Source organism: Erithacus rubecula (genome assembly GCF_903797595.1).
Source record: "Erithacus rubecula genome assembly, chromosome: 9".
Lineage (NCBI taxonomy): Eukaryota > Metazoa > Chordata > Aves > Passeriformes > Muscicapidae > Erithacus > Erithacus rubecula.
Window position 1 is genome coordinate 2,124,371 of NC_136660.1, and position 20,004 is coordinate 2,144,374.

Sequence of the window (20,004 nt, forward strand, 5' to 3'; positions counted from 1 at the left end):
CTGGAGAGGGAACGTTCCCCCCTTGCATTAAGGACTAATCATCAGTAGGTACAGCCTATTTTCATTAACTGCAACCATTTCCTGCTAGCACATCCTTTCCATTTTCCAGGAAACACAAGAGCAGCTACTGAAGGAAAATAAATTAGGAGACAAGAAGGAAATGATCCACACCACCCAGAACAAGCCAAGACATTGAATAAGCAGCTAGAAAATCTACCAAAGCCCAATTTGATTGACCCAACAAACTGAACACGGGTATATAAAATATCTGCTCCAAAATTCCATTAAATTTTTAGGTTTTCATATATGCCAAAGATGTCATTTCCTGGAGAAGCTGTGGCTGCCCTGTGCCTGGAAGTGTCCCAAGGTCAGTTGGACGGTGCTTGGAGCAATCTGGGATGGTGGAAGGTATCTCACAATGAAAGTGTGCCCTAGGGAGGACACAGAAAAACTCTACATGATTCATAAATTCCCCCCAAGGTGGTTTTACATGCCCATGACAACACTCAGAAAACAGTCACTATTTCTAACAAAGATTACTTGAAATTCACAGGGTGGTGAGTTCTTGTGGCTGATGGATTTTTGAGTTTATGGGATTTTTTTTTTTTTTGGTGGTGATGTTTAGTTCATTTTCTATTGAAACATCTGCTCTAGCCAACTGTTGCCCACTTAACTGGGAGATCTCACTACTGAGTGTTCTGCACTGGAATTTACTGTTGGTTAACAGTAGCCAAGCCCTTGCTGTATCCACACACAATTCTATTCCTATAGAGCAAACAACTCAAGCAGGAATATTTTCAAAAGACTGCACATATGCTCTCTTCCCATGGAGCTAAATTTGGTAGGTATGAACATACCTGGCTGTAACAAGCTGAAATAAAAATCACTGAGACACAGAAACTGAGTCCCAGGCATAAATCCCTGCTTTCCACTGCTTTAAATAGTCCCTGTTACACTGTGATTACACAGCAGTCAGTGTTTGATTTGCTCTCTGAGCCCAGGGTTTCTCCTTCATAGCCCCTGAAATTCAAGTTTAAAACAGAATTCAGCAAGCAGTTCTGTCAAGCACATTCCGTGCCAAGCTGGAGGATGAGCATATTTATATAACAAAAGGCTTCCTGGATTATTTTAAGGCTCAAGTTCTGCAAAGGGAACAATTGATGAAAGGGATGTTTTTCCTTTGTTTAAAAAATACTCATACCAAGAAGAAAAAAAGCCATTGAAGAGACAGCAGTGCCTTGATATTCCACTGTGAGATCCCTGGATCACAGCAGAATCATTCACATGCTCTCTGACCCCATGACTACAGAAGGTATCTTGTCACAGATCGAGATAAATACAGGAAGAAACAGAGGTTACAGACACCAAGGCACCTGCAGGTGAATATCTGCACATAAATTACGAGTTGTGCCACAGAACCATGGAATTATTTTAGGCTGGAGAATCCCTCCCAGCCCATGGAGCCCAAGCTGTGCCCAGTGCCCACCTTGTCCCCAGCCCAGAGCACTGAGTGCCACCTCCAGCCCTTCCTTGGACACCTCCAGGGATGGGCACTCCAAACCTCCCTGGGCAGCCCCTGCCAAGGCCTGAGCACCCTTTCCATGCAGAAATTCCTCCCAATGTCCAAGCTGAGCCTCCCCTGGCACAGCTTGAGGCCATTTCCCCTTGTCCTGTCCCTGTTCCCTGGCAGCACAGCCCGACCCCCCCTGGCTGTCCCCTCCTGGCAGGGAGTTGTGCAGAGCCACAAGGTCCCCCTGAGCCTCCTTTGCTCCAGGCTGAGCCCCTTTCCCAGCTCCCTCAGCCTCTGCTGGGGCTCCAGCCCCTTCCCCAGCTCTGTTCCCTTCCCTGGACACACTCCAGCCCCTCCAGGGCTCTCTGGCAAGGAGAACCAGAACTGGACACAGCCCTGGGCAAAGGGAAAGACCCAACAGCACAGACCCAACCACACCTGGTTTGAATCCTTTCTGTTCAGCACAGAGCAGAGCAGCCTCTTTGCCCTGCACCTCTTGATGTTCAACCCCGATTAAAGCTGCATTAAACTTTAAGTAATAGATTCCTGCATTATTCATCACAGCTGTGTGTTGGATGCAGAGCACACAGCAACTGAATCAATACAGTGACAGCAGCTTCGGGTGTCTGCTCAAAGTGTCTCCTGCTCCCAATATTGATGGACTTGTAGAAGGGTGGGGAAAGCAGGAATTTTTCACAACTGCTGTATACAAGCCTTGATATGACAGTTTGTGCAGAACAGCTTTGATACAGAGGCAGCTTTCAGAGAGCAACAACTGCAAAAACCTTCTCATTATTCACCTGACCTGTGACAAGTAAAAAAATTATTTCCCTCAATTTCAGCAGCCATAGTTTATAGTCACTGCATTTTTCTTAGGATTTCTGGTGGTATTTCTTACAGATTCTGTGGAAAAGCCATTGAACATTAATTACACAGCCTTTGAGATCCAGAGATGCAGTATTGGGACAGCCAAAGACAGGGAGCTAAACCCAAATTCTCCAAAGACAAATGTGCTCAGGGCATCTGCAGGGAGAATTCAGCTGGATTAGGAAGAATCACAACTGAAAGCTGCTTTTCTGCTCTGTTTCCCACCACAACCTCTCACAATCAGTCAGGTAAGGTTCACTAATATTCTACAACATTTTCAGGAAAAGGGCAAAAGGTTTCCCAGCTAGGAATAGGAAACATAAGAGACTTGGTTCACTCAAGGTGCTGGATACTGGGGCTGCACACAAACAAATAGCAGCTTTTAGAACACTCTTTCTCAGAATCTTTACACCCAAAACTCCACTCTTATTTTCTGATTCTCACTACACATCCCCTCTAGCTCTTCAATCAGTCATGAAGCTTTCCAGCACAGATCAAACCCAACAAAACCACAACAAATCTTATGAAATGCCTTTCAGCAAATCCTCACACAGCTTCAAAGGATTACTGTAAAACAAAAACACACAACTACAAGCAGCAATAAAGGCCATACACCCCATTTATCCTCTCTCTGCAGGTCATTTATCCATGTCAAAGCCAGAGCTGGGAACAGAACACAGGTATTCCAGCCCCATTCTGGCTGTCTACACAGTGTATCACTTCAGTTTCCACAGCCACAAGGACAATGATTTCCTTACAAGAGGGGTTTGGTTGCATTTATCCACAATCTACATCTTCAAGTTTTGCTCTTAGTCATCCTTCCCTAGAAGCAGGCAGAAGAAATTGATCTAAGGGATCTTTCAGCTGTCCTTCCCTAATATTTTATAATTTAATACTGGATTTATACAGTTTGTGAAATATCCAAAATGTCCAAACCAAGAACTTGCCCCAATTCAGGTCACAGTAAACCAGGTACTGAATAAATAAACCACTCCAAAACACACATGCTTGAAAATGTAAAATGCAAGATGCACTGACCTACCTGAAATTGCTTTTCTAGCCAGAGCACTTGATGCATCAGGTTAGAAGCTCATTTTGAACAGGAGAGTGGAAGCTCAGACCTGCTGCTGGCAGCTTCTCACACAGTCATGAGAGTCACTGTTAACAAAACACCAAACAAATAAAAATAAGGATATTTAAGAGGCAGAGCTAACAGCAAGCCTTCATTAAAACATCAGGAGTTGTTATAGTGTGAACATGACCTCAAGGTCTAACAAAAGTTGGGATAAACAGAAAGGCCATGATAAAATAGAATCATAGAATGGCTTGACCTGGAAGGGACCTCAGGGCTCATTTCATTAATTACAAGAGCAATCCAGAAACCTCATGGGATAACACTGCCACGTGGAGCCCCAGCTAAAGAAATAAAGCTCAATGTTTTCTTTGAAGGGAATTGCTGAAGTGACCCTGGCTCTGTACATCACACAAGGTGTGATGAGGGGGAGCAAAGGAGGAAAGCCTTTTCTGATAGTCTCCAAGACAACCAGGATCATTTAGGAGAGAGAGGAAGGAACAAAGAGAAGCAAAGCCAAAATGCTCAGGGCCAAAATCCTCAGGTGGCAGCACCCAGGGACCAGGTTTCTCCCCAGACCTGTGCCCACCTCTGGCACAGCCAGAGAACCAGCAGCATCACACAAAGCACTCATCCTGCCCTAGGAAGCAAACCCACTCTTCATCCCATCCCTCCTGTCTTCAAGGGAGACAAAACCAGGGTGGAGATCTGGAATAGAACGAGCCATGTACTCCATGGGGCTCTTCCAACTCAGCTTTCACTCTCAGATAAAGGAAAACCAGAGGTCTCCTTGCTCCATTCACATTAGTTAGAAAACTGCAATTCATACATTTCCACTCAAATGCAAGTTGGGGAGGAAGGACGGATAAATAAATCAAGTTCTGTTTGTTGAAGTAGCGCCAAAAAACCTGTCTGCCAGGAAACAAGCAGCTGCAAGCCTGGTAATTCTGCTTTCTTGGGACTTCTTTTTAGCTATGTTAGGATTGCTTGGAAATTTGCTTTTGAGTTTTTACACTGCCTCACCTTCAGGAGCAATGCAGCTGAGTGCTGTGGGGAGGGGGACATCAGGTACCTCCACCTGCAGGCCAAAGATTCTTCTGTTCCACAGGCTGGAAGTCAAACAGCTTCTGCCCATCTGGACAGAACCATGGAAAAGCCTTGCCAGCCACCTGCCCTGCCTGCTGTAGGATCATGAGAGGTGTCACCCACCCCAGGAAAGCCCTGTTTCCAGGAGTAACTGGCCATTATCTCACAACTGCAGCCCTCCCAAACTTATCACACTGGCTTATCTGCAGCTTCCCCAGCCTCCAGCAGCCGCCCAAGCGCTGCAGCCTGACCCAGCAGGAAGGCAGCCAGGGAAAGCTCCACACCCTGCATGCCCCCTCTTCCAGGCATGACAGCTCCATGGATCCCAGAGCACAAACTGCTGCTCAGACATAAACACGGGGTTTTGATGAACGAGTTGTGAATCAGCAACATTTGCTGTGAGCACCATGAGAATCCCAAGATGCTCCCTCCCAGCTGCAGCCTCTCCCTCTCCAGTGCAGCACACACAGAGCCTGCAAGGACACGTCTCCTGCCACATCCAGAATTATTTCTGGGCTGGTGGAAAGGCAGGAGGAGCCATTCACAGCGACAGTTTGGGTACTAGCAGCTAGGCTGGCAGCAGGGCTGCATGGCAAGGCTTGATTAGAGCTCTTTCCTGTCTGTGCTGGGGCACACACAGCACTTTCTTGTGTTATCTGCCGAGCTCTAACACTGGTAATACACTTTTCAGAAAACAGAAGGTCTGTCTTTCCTAAATCCATGAGCCTGTATGCCAAACTCTGAGGGAGACCCTTCTGCTTGCAGAGCATGGCTGCTGCTCTGCTGGGGGACAAGCTGCTGGGTCAAAGCCCTGTTTCCCTAAACTCAGTATCCCTGTGGAAAGGGTTCAGCTCCTGAAGCTGCAAATCCATGCTGAGACAAGACCAGCCTGCTGCTATTTCAGCATCTGATGTGACAATGCTCAGCTCTGGCTGTGCCACCCCTACTCTGACAGCCACAGCATTTCCTTCGTGCAGGAGCAGCAGCTGAGAAGAAATCTGGGAGGTTTGGATGCTGTGAAGATTAATGAGTGAAGTTACTGCTGGCCTTGTTCTGTGTGTCACAACACAGCTCAGAATCACCAGGCAATAGGACCCAAACAACTCCAGAGCTCTGCTGGCTTATTCCCAGAATATTCCCCTGATCTAACACCGTCCCCAGCACAGCCTGCAGCAGGCTCAGAGTGGGAGCTCCATCTTTGACTGATGCATCTGGAGATGTTACAGCTAGTGGAGACCTGCAGGATTCCCAGAGACAGCACATGATTCCTCTTTATTAATACTCAGATGTTTTCCAGCTGAATGCTACTGTCCTCATTATCCACGTGGAATTGCAAGCAAACCAGGATTTAGGAGAGTTAAGTGGCCACATCTGAGTGCTGAGGGCCACTTTTGGAGACTTTACAGAACTCCTTGTACTGCCCATCAGTAAAGCTTTGGAGTTGAGGATTCTCCTGTGTATTTTCCTTCCCACTTCCCACATCCACACAAGCAGCACCGTGGCAAAAGAAGCAAAAGCAGGCTCTTGTCTTATTTTCCTATTCCATTTAACCAGCAAGGATCAGGAATGTCTGTAAGGGCTGGATTAACCAGCTGAAGACTGCTGCTTGAAGAAGGCACCCCCATGACTGAGCAGCACCTTCATTTCACACCCTGGAACTGGATATTTCCATATTTCCCTGCTTTTCTTTGTTGCACCATTTCACCAGTACTGAAATACTCTTTAAAATACTCTGGAGAAATTCAGCCTAAGTAGATCACTCACACAAGTTCACCAACCCAGTTCGCTTGTGGGATGAAGAAATCAAATTAACTGATTTAGAGACATTGTAAGGGATTTTGAGAGGACATTTAGCTGATGTCTAAGATGTCATTTTAATCCTCCTCACAGTTAATTCTTGGAGCATAGGGAGCCAGTAAAATTTGTGGAGCAGCCCTTACACAGGAAAACATCTCCACAGGCGTGCTAATCACTGAACTATTTTGCAAATTGTTACTAATCTACAGTTGCTTGTCTCTGCTCTCTTCCTGCAGAGACAATAAAATCATCCAGCTAATAGCAATGTGAAAGGGAAGGAATGATCCTCATTTGGTTTAAGTAGACAGATCTGCACTAGGGAACCACTAAATAGCACAGTGATGAACTCAGGGAGGCAGCTCAGAAACATCCCTTCCATCATCTGGGCATAGAAAGCTGGTAGGAAACCTGCCAGCACGATGCAAACTCATTCCTAGTGTCCCAAAAAGTGAAAAAAAAAAAAAAAAGGCTACCACAATCAACAGCAACATAATTATGTCAATTAGTAGGATTTGTTCATAGGATTACTTTTTTTTTTAGCTCTTGCAGTATCATGGTGACCTGAATACACCTGACCTCTGCAGCAGGAGACTCTTTCCCTGTTTCCAGACCTCCTCTCCCACCTTATTGTTGCTCATCCTTCCAAAAAAAACACTCTCCAGGGGCACATTCCTCTCCACAAACCTGACCCCACTGTTGCTATGACTCTTCTCACCCCTTAGGGAGCCAAGTGCTCCAGAAACATGTGGAAATCTTGGCCCTACATGGATGCCCAGACACTGAGAAGTGAGCTGGTACACACTGATATTTTCAATTGTCCCCAAGGGGTGAGATGCTCAGAACTCCCCAGATTCACCCAAAAATACCTTGAAGAGAAAAAGCAAAGATTGGTTAATTTTAAGAAAGCAAGTTATGACTAGGTCAGAAAACACTAATAACAAGAAACACACTGTAACTACTCACAGCTGAGGCCTTGTCAGGGTGTTGACAACCAGACCCATCAAGAGAAAAGTCCAGGATCTGATCATTTAGACATGTTAGGGATAAGGAATTCAGGCAATGACCAGAGTTATGGACTGCAATGACATCAGAGAAGTTCCTTGTTGTCCATCACCAAAAGGAACCACTTCATCCTGCTTAATTTTACCAATCAAACTGGTATTTGGCATCTCATGAACCATTTTCCAGTGACTGGTACCTATTCTGGTTTTGCAGGAGGATGGGATGAAAGCTGAGGATTTCATGACAGGCTTGGTCTACCCTTTGCAATTCACCTTCCTGCCCAGGAAAACTCCATCAAAAAAAGGCTGAAAAATGGGAAAAGGGGAAGTATGGCCCCCATGGCACCCTCTGAGGAGTCAGCACACCCAAGACCAGGGAGGGCTTTTTGCAGATTCCCTTTGGTGCTGCCAACACTGGATGAAAACTCAGGGTTTTGCCTCCACTATTGCACCCCAACCTTTAGGAGTTTTTATTTCCTTGTAGCCTCATACAACAAAAAACCCCAAACAAGCAAAAACACAGGGAGGAAGCAAAAAAAAATACTACCCAAACCCTAACCCTCAAAGCTGCTCAGCTGTAGCAGTTAAATCAAGGTTTAAGAGCAGCTCAGCTGCCCCAGACAAGGCTCTGCCTGAGGTTTTGGCCACTTTCAGCTCCAGGAGCTTCCTGAACATGGATTTAGTAACCCTTTGGGAATACCTCACCCCAATAGCTGCTCAGCTTTCCCTCACTCCCTGCAACTTGATCCCAATGAAACTCTTTGTGTCCACAACATTATCTGGCAAAGAGTGGGACACTTCCCTACAGAGAGGAGTCTAGGTGCCACTGCCCACTCCTGGGGATTCCAGTTCCTGCCACATCCCACCCTTCTCAATCAGAGGGGGTGCAAAGAAATCCTTGTTTCTGGCTCCCAGGCCACACAGCTATGTTTACACTACTGCCTAACAAGCTGGGGGGGGTTTGCTCTCTCACAGACACCTGGCTGGGAAAAACTCTTCCCCTCTGCACTAAAATATGGGAGAGACTTTAGAACTTCTTTATTGTAAAATAACAAATAGCAGAAGCGTGCTTCTCCTCTGGAAGCAAAGCAGACTTTATCTCAGTGGGTTCCTCCATGATCCTAAGATGTCATACTACAATTTTCCAGCACATTTCTAGCTGCTCCTACTTACTTACCCAGCAGTATCCAGTGGAAATTTGGGGGAGAAAAGTCAACTGCAGATTGTTCCATAAATAAAAAATATTCTGGTTATGGATGCCAGTAATTTTTTATACAATAAATGGCTTAGAATGTGATATGCCAATCAAAATTGACATTTAGATATGATATGTTGCCCCACTCCATCCCACTCGTGGCCATTGACTCTGTTAGAGGTCCTTGTTCCCACTGCACTTCTCCCAATGGCTGCATTCCACTCTGGGGGTAAAGGTTGCCTGTAAGCACTTTAAACAGTATGTGAAATGCTTTGTTTATCCAAAAATATTTTAGCTCTGAGAAACATTAAAGCAAGATGTAGATTTCGGCATTTGCACAGCAAAGAACTGCAACTCCTACAGATATTGCCAGAATTTTTTTTTCCCTTAAGGCTTTCCAGCTATGAAAGACTATTTTTGCTAAAGCAAAGCTACAAACAAAAAGTGCAATCTCTTAGTAATGGCCTGCAAAAGGTTGTTACAGCAAGGTTGGGGATGAAGCAAGGCTGTCATTTCTGTCTTGCTCACTTTTTTCAGAGCAGATAATTGATCAAAGAGTAGGAAAAACCTGAGGGTGCAGTAGGGAAACCCAAAACTTACACTGTCTTCCCCAGCAAGAAGCTTCAGAAAACCACTATCAAAATAAAGGGGATTTCCCTGCCTGGCCCATAATTTCCTTTGCAGGGGTGAAATCCAGCCAGCCTGCAAATCACCTACTGTCCTACAGGCTTCAAATAGTCATACCCACCATAAAATACAACTTTGCCCCAAGCACTCAGCAAGGCTGTTGCTTAAGGCAAGGGGAATCCATCACAGTGGTCACCAGAGGCAAAAGCACAACAGTCAAACAACAATCACAACTCAGTTCATCCCAGTTATCACAGGGGAACAGGACTGGAAGACAGGAATATTAAGAATCTTATTGCCTAAAAGCAGCAAAGCAGCTGATTATTTTCCAGCTCAAAGCTCTTCTCATTTAAAGGCTGCTGTAGACATGATCCCTGTTTCAGCAGAGGAAATAAAGTGTGATGGGCCTTGCTGCCAAGGCCAGGCTACTGAGCCTGGGGAATTCTTTTGGAGAGGGCAGGGGACAGTTATCTCCCACTCTACTGGTTCTGGAGCAGTTATCAATTAGTGCATTTTCCTGTGCTGTCTCCTTATCTATCTCTACAGGCTCACCATCCCAGAGCTCCAGGTCCATGTTTTTTCTTGGGATATGGTTTTGTTGTTTTCCCCCTGCCAGGGAATTCCCAACCACCAGCTGCTTCTGTACCAGTTCCTTACATCCACAGACTTCCTACTTAATCAATGGACTTATCTCTTTCTACTGCAAAAGTGGAACCAACCAAGTATAAACAGAAAAAAACCCCACATGAACCTTCACTTATTCCTACTGTCTTCCAAGCTGGAATTTGCCTGGTGTGATTTGAAACCAGACTTTATTTCCCATTTTTTCTTACACCTGGGAGAAAAGTAGTTACACCAGGCACGCCAAGTGCCAAAATTAGCTGGTTTGCCTAAATGCAACACACCAATCCAACTCCAGCACGTCCTGAGGTACAAACTACAAAACCAGCAAGTCACACAAGATCCTCAAGGCTTAGTTAAAGGGAAATTAAAAAGGAGGGGAAAGAACTGTCCTACACCTCTGAGAGCACTGGAGGGGCAGAAAGACAGGCTTGTCATACACCAAAAGGCTGAAGCAGGTTTCACAAGGCCCTTTAAAAAGGAGATCCATCACCCCCTTATCCAAAGAACACTTTCCAGACCTCTGGGGAGAGGATGCCTAATTCTGAAACACATGGAAGACATCATGCCAGAGGCACCAGAGCTGGGGCCAGCTGCCAGCTGAAACAGAGATTTCAGTCCTTGCTGCCAAAGCACAAAGAGCAACAGGCAAAGCTGCCCTGTACTGATGAATTTAATGCCAACACTAAAGCAGACACAGAGGGTGGAATACAAAAGTGACCTTCAGGCCTCACTGTCCACTCCATTTCCTCTCCAACCACCAAGAAATGACACAACTGTCCCAGTTAGTCCAATGAAGCCATCAGTCTAGCACAGGCAGAGCAAACCCCACTGCAGTGCCCTTTGAGTGGCTTCAATTGGTGACAGAGAAGTTTATGGCCACCCCACCTGAGACCTTTCCAAGCCCCTGCAGAGCATGGCAGCACAGCAAATAAATCCATTTCATTCCCATTCAGAGATTTACAAGGGTTATCCTCACCTCAGGGAAATTGTAACAACTGTTTGGCCTTCTCCAAATCCTGCTTTTTTTAATTTGGGGTCTGGGTTAACAGCAGGCCAGAGGAGCATTAGCTCAGTCCCAGTTGGGTGATGACAGCCTGCACTGCTCAGCCCCAGCTAGAGTTCCCCAACCAGCACAAAATCTCAGCACAGGACACACAGAGCAATAAAACCTGAAATCAGTGGTGCTGTCTCATTTCCCACTCCTCTATGCATCACAATTTATTTTTAGGTACTAACTCCTGATGCAGGACAGAAAGGAAGGATGGGCACAGGCACAACAGCTGCAAGCTAATTTGGAAACACCAAGAATTTCCACTTCATGGTTTGTTAAAACAGCTACACCTTCACCTCACACTACTTCTGGAGCCAAAATTTGTACTGGCACATGGATGTCACCTTCTCATGTGGCTTCCCAGCAGGCACAAGCTGCTTACAGAGCCTGTCACCATCCTAAAACCAGTGCCAGGGGAGGATCAGGTTGAACTTCAGGAGGAATTTCTTCCTGGAAAGGGTGGGGAGGGGCTGCCCAGGGAGGTCACTCAGTGCTCTGGGCTGGTGACAAGGTGGGGATTGGGCACAGCTTGGACTCCATGGGCTGGGAGGTGTTCTCCAACCTAAATGCATCTGTGAGCCTTATGAACTACAGAATATGGTACTTTTTTTGTCTCTTGCTTCACAGGGAAAGAACAAGATTGAACAAGCTGGGTCAGGTATGGGGGAGGAATATTGAGCAGGTGACTACTGAGTGGTGGCTGAGCAAGGAAATCTCTGGTATGGGAACCCAGAAGTCAGTGAAACTCCTTTCCAAGTCACTTGAACCAAAGGCAGTAACCAAACCACAGATGTGCATCAGAGCAAGAGAGCTCCACAGGGAAACCTGGGCAGCAAGTCCTGCACAAGGCAGGAAAACACAGCTAAGGAAAAATCAGCAAAGTGGCCCTTGCCAAGCACACCTCCTCCTGAAGCAGCTCTTGCTGGAGAGCCCATTTTCACCTCAGACAGCAAGCAAGGAAGGGATGCACACCCAGAAGTGCCTCTGCCAGACTGAAGCTCTTGCTGCATTTCCTCCCCTCTCTCACGAGGCTTTTTATTTCTTAAACGTATCAAGCACGTCTCACAAACCTCTCCTAGCCACTTAAAGCCAGGGGTTAAGTGCAGCTGAAGTGAGGCAGCATTTCTCCTGTTACATTGAAATTGTCTTACATGTTGCTTTTTCCCATTGTGTTGGTGCCAGAGCCATGGGAGGGAAGCAGGAGGGAGCTGGAAGGCAGCATGTGCAGGTATTGGCACAGGAAACAATCCACACTCCTCTGGGAGCACTGAATTCCAGGGTGGGTCAGCACAGGTGACCTGCTCCCAAATTCCACAAACAGAGCCTGCTCCCTGGGTGTCCAGAGACAGGGAATCTGCTCTCCGTGTGCTGGGAGTGTTTTATTTATTCCCTAGAGCACAGCAGGTGAGCAGCAAAGCTCCTGCCAGCACATCGTGCTCAGGGAGGGACCACAGACCTCAAACTCCCAGCCTGGCTCTGCCCTCAGCTACCCCACACACCAAATTCAGCAGGAACATTTTTCTCCTGACACTGACTTGAGTCTCCTGGGAAAAGAGATTCTTCTGGCCACTGCAAAAAAAAAAAGAATAAATGAGCCACCTGCACACAAATGCATTGAGGAAGGAATTCAAGCTGGGTTTGCACTTGACTCATTTGATGCACATAAAGTTAGGAGATGACACCTGTGACAATCAGCTGTGTGTTTAATTAGTCTGGAAAGCAGCAATAACAGTAGCAATTGCTCTGTGTTTACCATCCCAGTCTGATGCAAAAGACCTCTAAATCTGAGGAAGTGGTTTTAAACAGGCTTAGCACCAACATTAACAAGTGGCAGATGCCTTGCTAGAGTTGAGAGGTCATCCCTGTGGGAGAACAGCACAATGTGTCCATAAACAAACTAACTCAACAAAACAAGTACAGCTGAGCCCTAAGGAAGCAAAATAAATTAAATAAATTGAAACTTCCAGCTACAGAAGTTATGTCAACCTTCAGAGGTTCCCATAGTTTGCAGCACAAATTTGTTTCACATGCTGGAAGTTTTTTACCCTCTGTCTTGGCCTCAAAGCCATCAACTTGGAGAAGGAATTTAACTTGGAAAAGGCATTTTCTGGACAACACACCCCTGCTTGGCTACACTAACTGCTTTTTAGTCTTGCTTCTTCCAGGCACTGCTGCAACAATCCTCCTGTGCAGGTAAACAAATGACAAGGGTTGGTCATTTCCCAGGCTTTGATGGGTGTACAGGCAGAAATTCCATATAAAAAATTATATCCTTTCAGAGTCAGCTTTGAAGAGTGTTCTGTTAGCTAAGGCTCTGCCTCTTCATGGAAAAAACCCTTTGGGCCAGGCAAACCTGGCCATGCACTCCCAGCAAGAGACTGAGCACCTGGCAAATTCCTATTGGCTGTTCTGCAGTGGGTGCTTGGCCAGAATCCCACAGTTTTCCTGGAATTCCACGGCTTTCCCCTACTCCAAGCAACAGACACTTTCACTTTGAACAGAACCAGATTGTGATTTCACTCTGAGCCCTTCAGTGCCATCCATTCCCCCCCAGCATCCCCCCTTTCCCACCACCCCACCCCAATGACTTCACATTTGGTTTTGCAATGGTTTTGGCATTTCAGCAGGAGCTGCCTTCCCCTTTTCCTCCTGAAAGTTTCTGTGGTAGACTCTGACACCCAGTTATCAACCTGTGGCTTTTGAAAGATACACAAGTTCCCTGAAGAAACCAAAATACTGGATTGGGGAGAGGGAATTCCCTGCTGTGGTCTGCTCCTGTTAAAAAAACTGATCTGGGAGTCTGAAGGCTGCACCTGCACAGATGTGAGGGATTAATAATCTCTCCCAAACAAGTCTGTGAACAAGGAAAACATAACTGGCTTGCACTACTTCCCTTTTTGAGAAGCTATTTCCTGCAAAGCATCCTTTACTCAAGTTTTCCATTAGCTTTGTAAACGCCTCTTCCAGCTTCAACAGCTCATCAGATGATTTATGAAAGGTGCAAAAACACTACATTGGCAGGGAAGAGAAAAGCTGCAAATTTGACCTGAACAAAGCAACATATTTTTGCTGAAAATTAACAAAAAATAGGGTGGAAATTTGAGCTAAATCTTCCATAAAATTGGAAAGTGCTGCTGGGGCTGCAGACAAATCCTGTGCTCAGAAGCAACAACCATCAGTAGAGAAGACCCTCCCTGGAATACACAGACCTCTTGTTCAAACAGGAACATAACACCGAGAGGAGCACTGCATAAAAACACCAAAGACACGACAATAAACAAAACCCCTTTGAAAATGATTGTTTGTCCCCATTCTTGTGGAGCAGCCCAAAGCAGGGATTGTCTGCTCTCAGTTCCCGAGGTAAGCAAGAAGTCAAAGCTCCCTCGTCCTTAGAAATATCAGCAGTACAAGATATTCTGTTTCTCAGCAAAAGAAACTTTTCTATTGCAGATTTGAGCCAGTTGGCCTCGGATCTGGCAAAAACGTGGTTTCTGGACCCACCTCCCCAAAACTGGACACACGTTAGCATCAGGAATCTGTTCCATCCCTCTAAGATCCATCTGTAATGTAGTGGGGCTCTGGCCAAGCAATTAATTCCTCCTAATTGCTGGAATGGGACCACCCCTAGCTGGAATTACAGCCAGCTCTCCCTCCCTGCCCTGCCCTGGGGGGATGCTGATCCCCGACTCCAACTTGAGGCACGTCTGCTGGGAAAAGCAGAGCTCGGGAACGGGATCCTGTAAACATGCAGCAGGTCACACGGACCGGGCACGGCGACACCTGTGACCCGGGCGGGAGCAGCACCGGGATGTCTCCGGTTCGATCCTGGCTCAGCACAGCCAGCTTGGGGCCAAGCCAGACACGTCCCCTGGCAGGCAGCAGGATGAGGATCCTCCCTCCCTCCCCTCCCCTGCACGTCTGCTCAGCGCTTCGGCTCCTAAACGAAGGGGAAGGAAGCGTGGCACAGCATCCTCCCAATCCCCACCGCCCCACACGGGAGGGGGCCCTGTCCCCACAAACCACCCTTGGAGGGGTGTCCCAGTTTCCCTCAGAAGAGTGTCCCAATCCCATAATCCTGCACTTGGAATGATGCCCCAATCTCCAGAATCCTGCACTTTGAGGGGTGTCCCAATGCCCACAGTCCTGCACTTTTGTGTCCCTGTGCCCCACAACCCTGACTTGGAAGTTTGCACAGCAGTCTGACAGGGAAAAGGATGAAAAACAACCTGGATGACACAACCCATCTGCAAAAAGGAGAGCTGAAGTCCCAAAAGCAAGAGAAGGTTCTGCCCTCATCAGATACAGCCACAGATCTTCCTACACAGGATTTAAGATAGACTGATACATGTTGCAAAATCAGTTTAATTAAGGAAAAAATAAAATATTCTCCACAAACTGTAATACAAAAGAGAAAACAACACAGCCCCTAACCAAATTTCTAATGCTGACTTTACCAAGCCAGGCTTTCTTTCCTTCTTCAGCACATTAAAAATCCAGTTTATGCTTCAATGACTGAATCACCAGTTGTTACAAACTATCTACATCACTTTCATCCCCTCCCTGAAGTTTCTAGGAAATTCATTGCATCTGCACATGACAGGAGAATCCAAGTTTGACAACGCTTGCCAGAACAATATTCCTGCACTTTGAGCACAGGGAACAGCACACATAAAGAGGGTGGATGACAAGGCAGCTGGTGCTGAAATGCCAAATTCTCCCCCCTTTTCACTTTACCAAAACCCCCAAATGCAGTGCAGGGCTCCCAAAGGGCCCACAGGACAGGAGATGGGAATGGACATAAGGATGTGGGAATGGACAGGGAGGAACAGCAAGTTCTCCAGTCCAGGAGAGCCACAAGGACTGTGCCCAGAGGTGATTTCAAAGTGTCCCGTTTTAGCTGCATTTCTGAACCTTGCACAAACCTCCCTTCACTCCAATGACAAGAGGCAGCACCAGAGGTGGCAAGTTGAGCTTGGCAATATTTGCTAAGTCACGCTGAGAATCCTTGTATTAAACGTGGTGCTCAAAACCGTGTCGCTCTGCTGCACATCAACACTTACATGGAGGAATTATTTAAGTACACAGCTCTGTAAGCACCTAAGAAAGTGTCCAGATAAGGAATAGCTCTGCTCCTTCTCCTTCTCTTCCCACTTGTCTGAGGCACTGCAGGAACGGTGCTGCCCTCACCCTGCCACTGTAAATCATAGCAATGAAAACCCCAATTAAAACCAGAAAGGTATTTTGCTTAAGACAATCAGGCAGGACAATCTGTCTTCTAAGGGCCTGACTTGAACACTTCATTTTTAAAAAGCACAGCCCAAATAAAATAAGTAGGTTAGCAGTCCCCTTCACATAAATGCCCATGGAGTATAATTCACTGCTTTTATGAAAAAGGAAATGTTTTTAAAGCAGACTGGGAAAGGAAACAAATCCTCAGAACTAGAAGATAATACTGCCTCCAGAGAAGCCACTACAGAAACCATTCCTCTTTTTATTTACTTTAATTCTTTGCCACTTTAAAGGCTATAAAGACAGCAGGATCAGCATGTTCAGCTCTCCAAATCCTTCACTTTTCTCTTTGCAGTGTCTGTGGAAATAATGGACTTGCTCCCTTCCAGCTGAAGTTTGTGGGGCCGCTTCAACAACACAAAAGGGTGCAACAACTCTACACCACCATTCTGCACTCAAACATTGCTCCAGCACCCCCAAATCCTGCAATCCTAGGCAAAGAGACTCCATCATGCCTGAGTACTTCTTTCCTACAGTGAGTAGCACTAACTGAGCAGGGTCTGGTGTGCAAATGTCACACTGGAATACACCCCACAAGCTGCACTGGGCTCTATCCCAACTATCCTAATTCAGGACAGTACTGGCAAGCAAGCAAGTCTGAGCATTTCCAGCTGTCTGCACATATCCTGTCACTGCACTGGCTATTCACCACCAGCAAGATTCCTCCAGTTATTTCCAACAAATGCAAGACCCACTTCAGTTCAGTCTACTGCAGACCCTCAGCTGCCTCTCGTTTTTAAATAAAAATAAAACTCAGCAATACATCAGTCCCAAACACAAATTTTGTTGACACAGCTGACAGAGTCACTGCAGAAGTTACTCCACTGTAGGGGTGCAGAAAATGTCATTAATGCTCTGCATGACCCAGACCTGAAAGAAGCCCGTTACTGATACTCCCTGTGCTGCTGTTTCCCTCAGTGCTGTTATTTTCCTCCTGATAAGCCCCACCCTGCCAGGCAAACCACAGAGCACCTCTCAAAACCTCGTGGAACACCCTTTAATGCTGCAAACTGGGACTGTGAAGACAAGGTGAGGGAAGAAAAAACAGCTCTTTGACAGCCATGAATTAAATCAGCCCAGAAAGCTCACTTGGAAGAGATGTACCCCAACCCTGGGTTTCTCTGGGAATGGAATCTGAGCCTGAAAGCAAAGATTCAGTGATAGGGATCAGAGGTTGCAGCTCTGAGGTGTTCACTCCTCCCCTGGGTGCCAGGGTGGGAAGCCTCTGCCTGCCACAAGCCACCCTGCCACCACAACCACTCCCTGACAGAGGGACACCCCAGCGACAACCAGGCTGGGAAATCCAGTGAACACAGAGCCTCAGAATGGTTCCATCCTGGGTGGGAAGGGACCTTCAAGCTCATCTCTGATGAGTTTTGCACATGCATGAGCCCAGAGCTTGGAACCAGCACCTTGCCAAGTTTGGGAGTTCCATGTCCAAGCCACTCTGCAAGGTGTCAGGGTGTCTCTGCATGAATACAAAGCTCCCACCCCATAACACTCATGCTGAAAAGTGCACCAGGACAGAGACAGGCAAAGCTTTAACCTCAACACAACTTTTGGGAAGCTTAGAGCAGAAGGGCCAAGTTCTCCCTTGGTTATTATTCCATGCCTAGGTTATTATCCAATCTTCAAATAAACACAAGTCATTAATTTATTTGCATAACATCACATCCTGCAGGCTGAATTTCAACACACAGCCATAACAGTGGAACCAAGTGAAGAAATACAACATTGCCTAGGATTTCCAGCCGGCTTTCCAACCTCTTACCTTAGAAAGACCTAAATGTATCTCCTGGACATGGAAACAAGATCCCCGAGGAGTTAACAAACATAAGACAAAACAATCTATGAAGTCAACCAACATTTTATAGAGTGGACAATTATTTTAAATATTTGCTCATATCCAACTGCAAACGGGCAGCATTAAGGCACAATTACAGTGTGAAGGGGATTACAAAGTTAAGAGGTTACAGGAGATTGTTTACATTAAGAACAATATTAGCAAAGGAGAAGCCTAACAGGAAGAATCATAAAAGGATTTTAGACTGGCAGCCACTCAATAAAGTGGCCAAGGAAAGTTCCCTGTAGACAGTTATAAATGATGCTGATCAATTCACTTGTGCTCTGATGGACCATGAGTTAAGGAGCAGCAGTCAGAAGTTAAGATATCTAAGGAGTAGTTCATTAAAAACATCAACTCAGCTGGCCAGGCACGAACAGGAAAGCAGCTAATGGCCTTTAGTGCATCAATCTGGTGCACCTGTATCCAATTTCATCTGGGTCTCAGGTTCCTCCCTTGGCTCTGAATCAAGCTTGTAGGTGATCTCCCTACACAAGATAGAACCACCCTCTCCAAAGCAGCCCATCTCCTCCCTTGGACATTTTCAAACCCCAAGAGGACTCTGAAAAACCTGACATTTCTTTGGGGTTAGTCCTGCTCAGAGGAGGAAGTAATATGGATTAGCCAGTGATTGTCATCTCCACGAGTATTCTCCCAGCCACTAACACTTCCTGAACCCATGGCTGAATTCTGGCATTCCCTACCAAAAAACATTATAATTCTTGGATACGAGGCACGTGGCTGGATGGGTCTGTGTCTTCTCAGCACAGACACTCATTTTCTTGCAGGCAAAGAAATTCTGAACAAATAATCCCTTTCTGATAAATGTGCTTAGGGCCTTGTTTTTGTTTTTAAAATGGCCTTTGATAACCCATCCATTTATGTTTTGAAAGCAAGAAAAAATGAATTAGGAAATTGCACAGGCAAAAAAACAAAGGCAATATCTGACAAAGAATTTTGTTAATTTGTGGGTAATTGGTCATTACTGCAAAGTAAGTTTTTTGCAGTGTTTCATGGAGAGTAGATAAGAACCCTCAGCCCATTACTGAGTATTGCTTTTAGCAAAGACAAGCTTCTCCCAGAGTGGAGAGCCTCCATAAAACCACGATTCCATTAAATACGGATCCTGACATCCCAAAAGTACTCGGGGAAAGGGAACAATGTGTTCTGTCGAGTCATTAAGCAGGGATCCTCACATGCTTGCACTCACCCTTTTCTGTCCATTCTTCCCTTGTTCACAGCTCTGCTTTGGACATCACCTCCCCCCTGCTGCCTCTGCTGAGCACCCCAAACTTCAGCCCTTTGGAACATGGGGTCCTCTCCCTTCCCCTAAGTCCGCTTTGCTTTCTTATTCCACTAAAAATGTACTCCCCAGACACCCAACATCCACAGCCACTGGCACCCCCAAAGCTCACCCTGAGCTCCACAAGTGCTGGATTTTCCTTCCCAGTTAAAGCAAGTGGGTTTTCAGCCCTGATGTATCACAGAATCCCAGAACGGCTGGGCTTGGAAGGGACCTTAAAACCCAACCCATTCCACTCTCTGCCTTCCAGTATCCCAGGTTGCTCCAAGCTCTGTCCAAGCTGGCCTTGGACACTGCCAGAGGTGGGCAGATTTGTGGCTGCCAGCACTGAAGGACACCCTGGAGTGCTCCTCGGAGAAGGCTCTGGGAGCAGCTCAGCACTCGCATGGCCAAGCAGGAACTCCGACAGCAATTGCTCTCAAGGCGCTTTCAAGGTCTTTTTCATCATCCTAACAGCAGAGCCATTTTTAAGCCTTTCAAACGGCATTAAATTAACTTCCCTGACAAAGTTTTCCAGAGCAATATAACCTGACTACGTAAAACTCCATGCAGAAGACAAAGAGCAGACCTGCGAGTGCAGGAGACGCTGGATTTAGATGGAGCTGTTTCATTACTATGTAGATTCAAAGCCATTCCTGCAGTTACTGAAGCACTATCCCAGCCCTCCTAGCAAGCAAAAATCCATTTTGTGTACAAATAGGGCTTTTACAGCTTTGGCACGGTGCTCGACTGCAGAGTC

At 46.3% G+C, this 20,004-nt stretch overlaps 1 protein-coding gene and 1 long non-coding RNA gene across 2 annotated transcripts in view; one reads left to right on the forward strand and one right to left on the reverse strand.

The window, feature by feature from the left end:
* The window catches only part of LOC306805146, a 408,612-nt gene that overhangs the window by 342,244 nt on the left and 46,364 nt on the right, over window positions 1-20,004 (forward strand). The gene's annotated exons all lie outside the window — the stretch shown is intronic.
* The window catches only part of SGMS1 (sphingomyelin synthase 1), an 80,035-nt gene that overhangs the window by 54,581 nt on the left and 5,450 nt on the right, over window positions 1-20,004 (reverse strand). The window contains exon 2 of the mRNA XM_079312532.1: window positions 3,420-3,535. The gene's annotated coding sequence lies outside the window, so the exon portion shown is untranslated. The remainder of the gene's footprint in view (window positions 1-3,419; window positions 3,536-20,004) is intronic.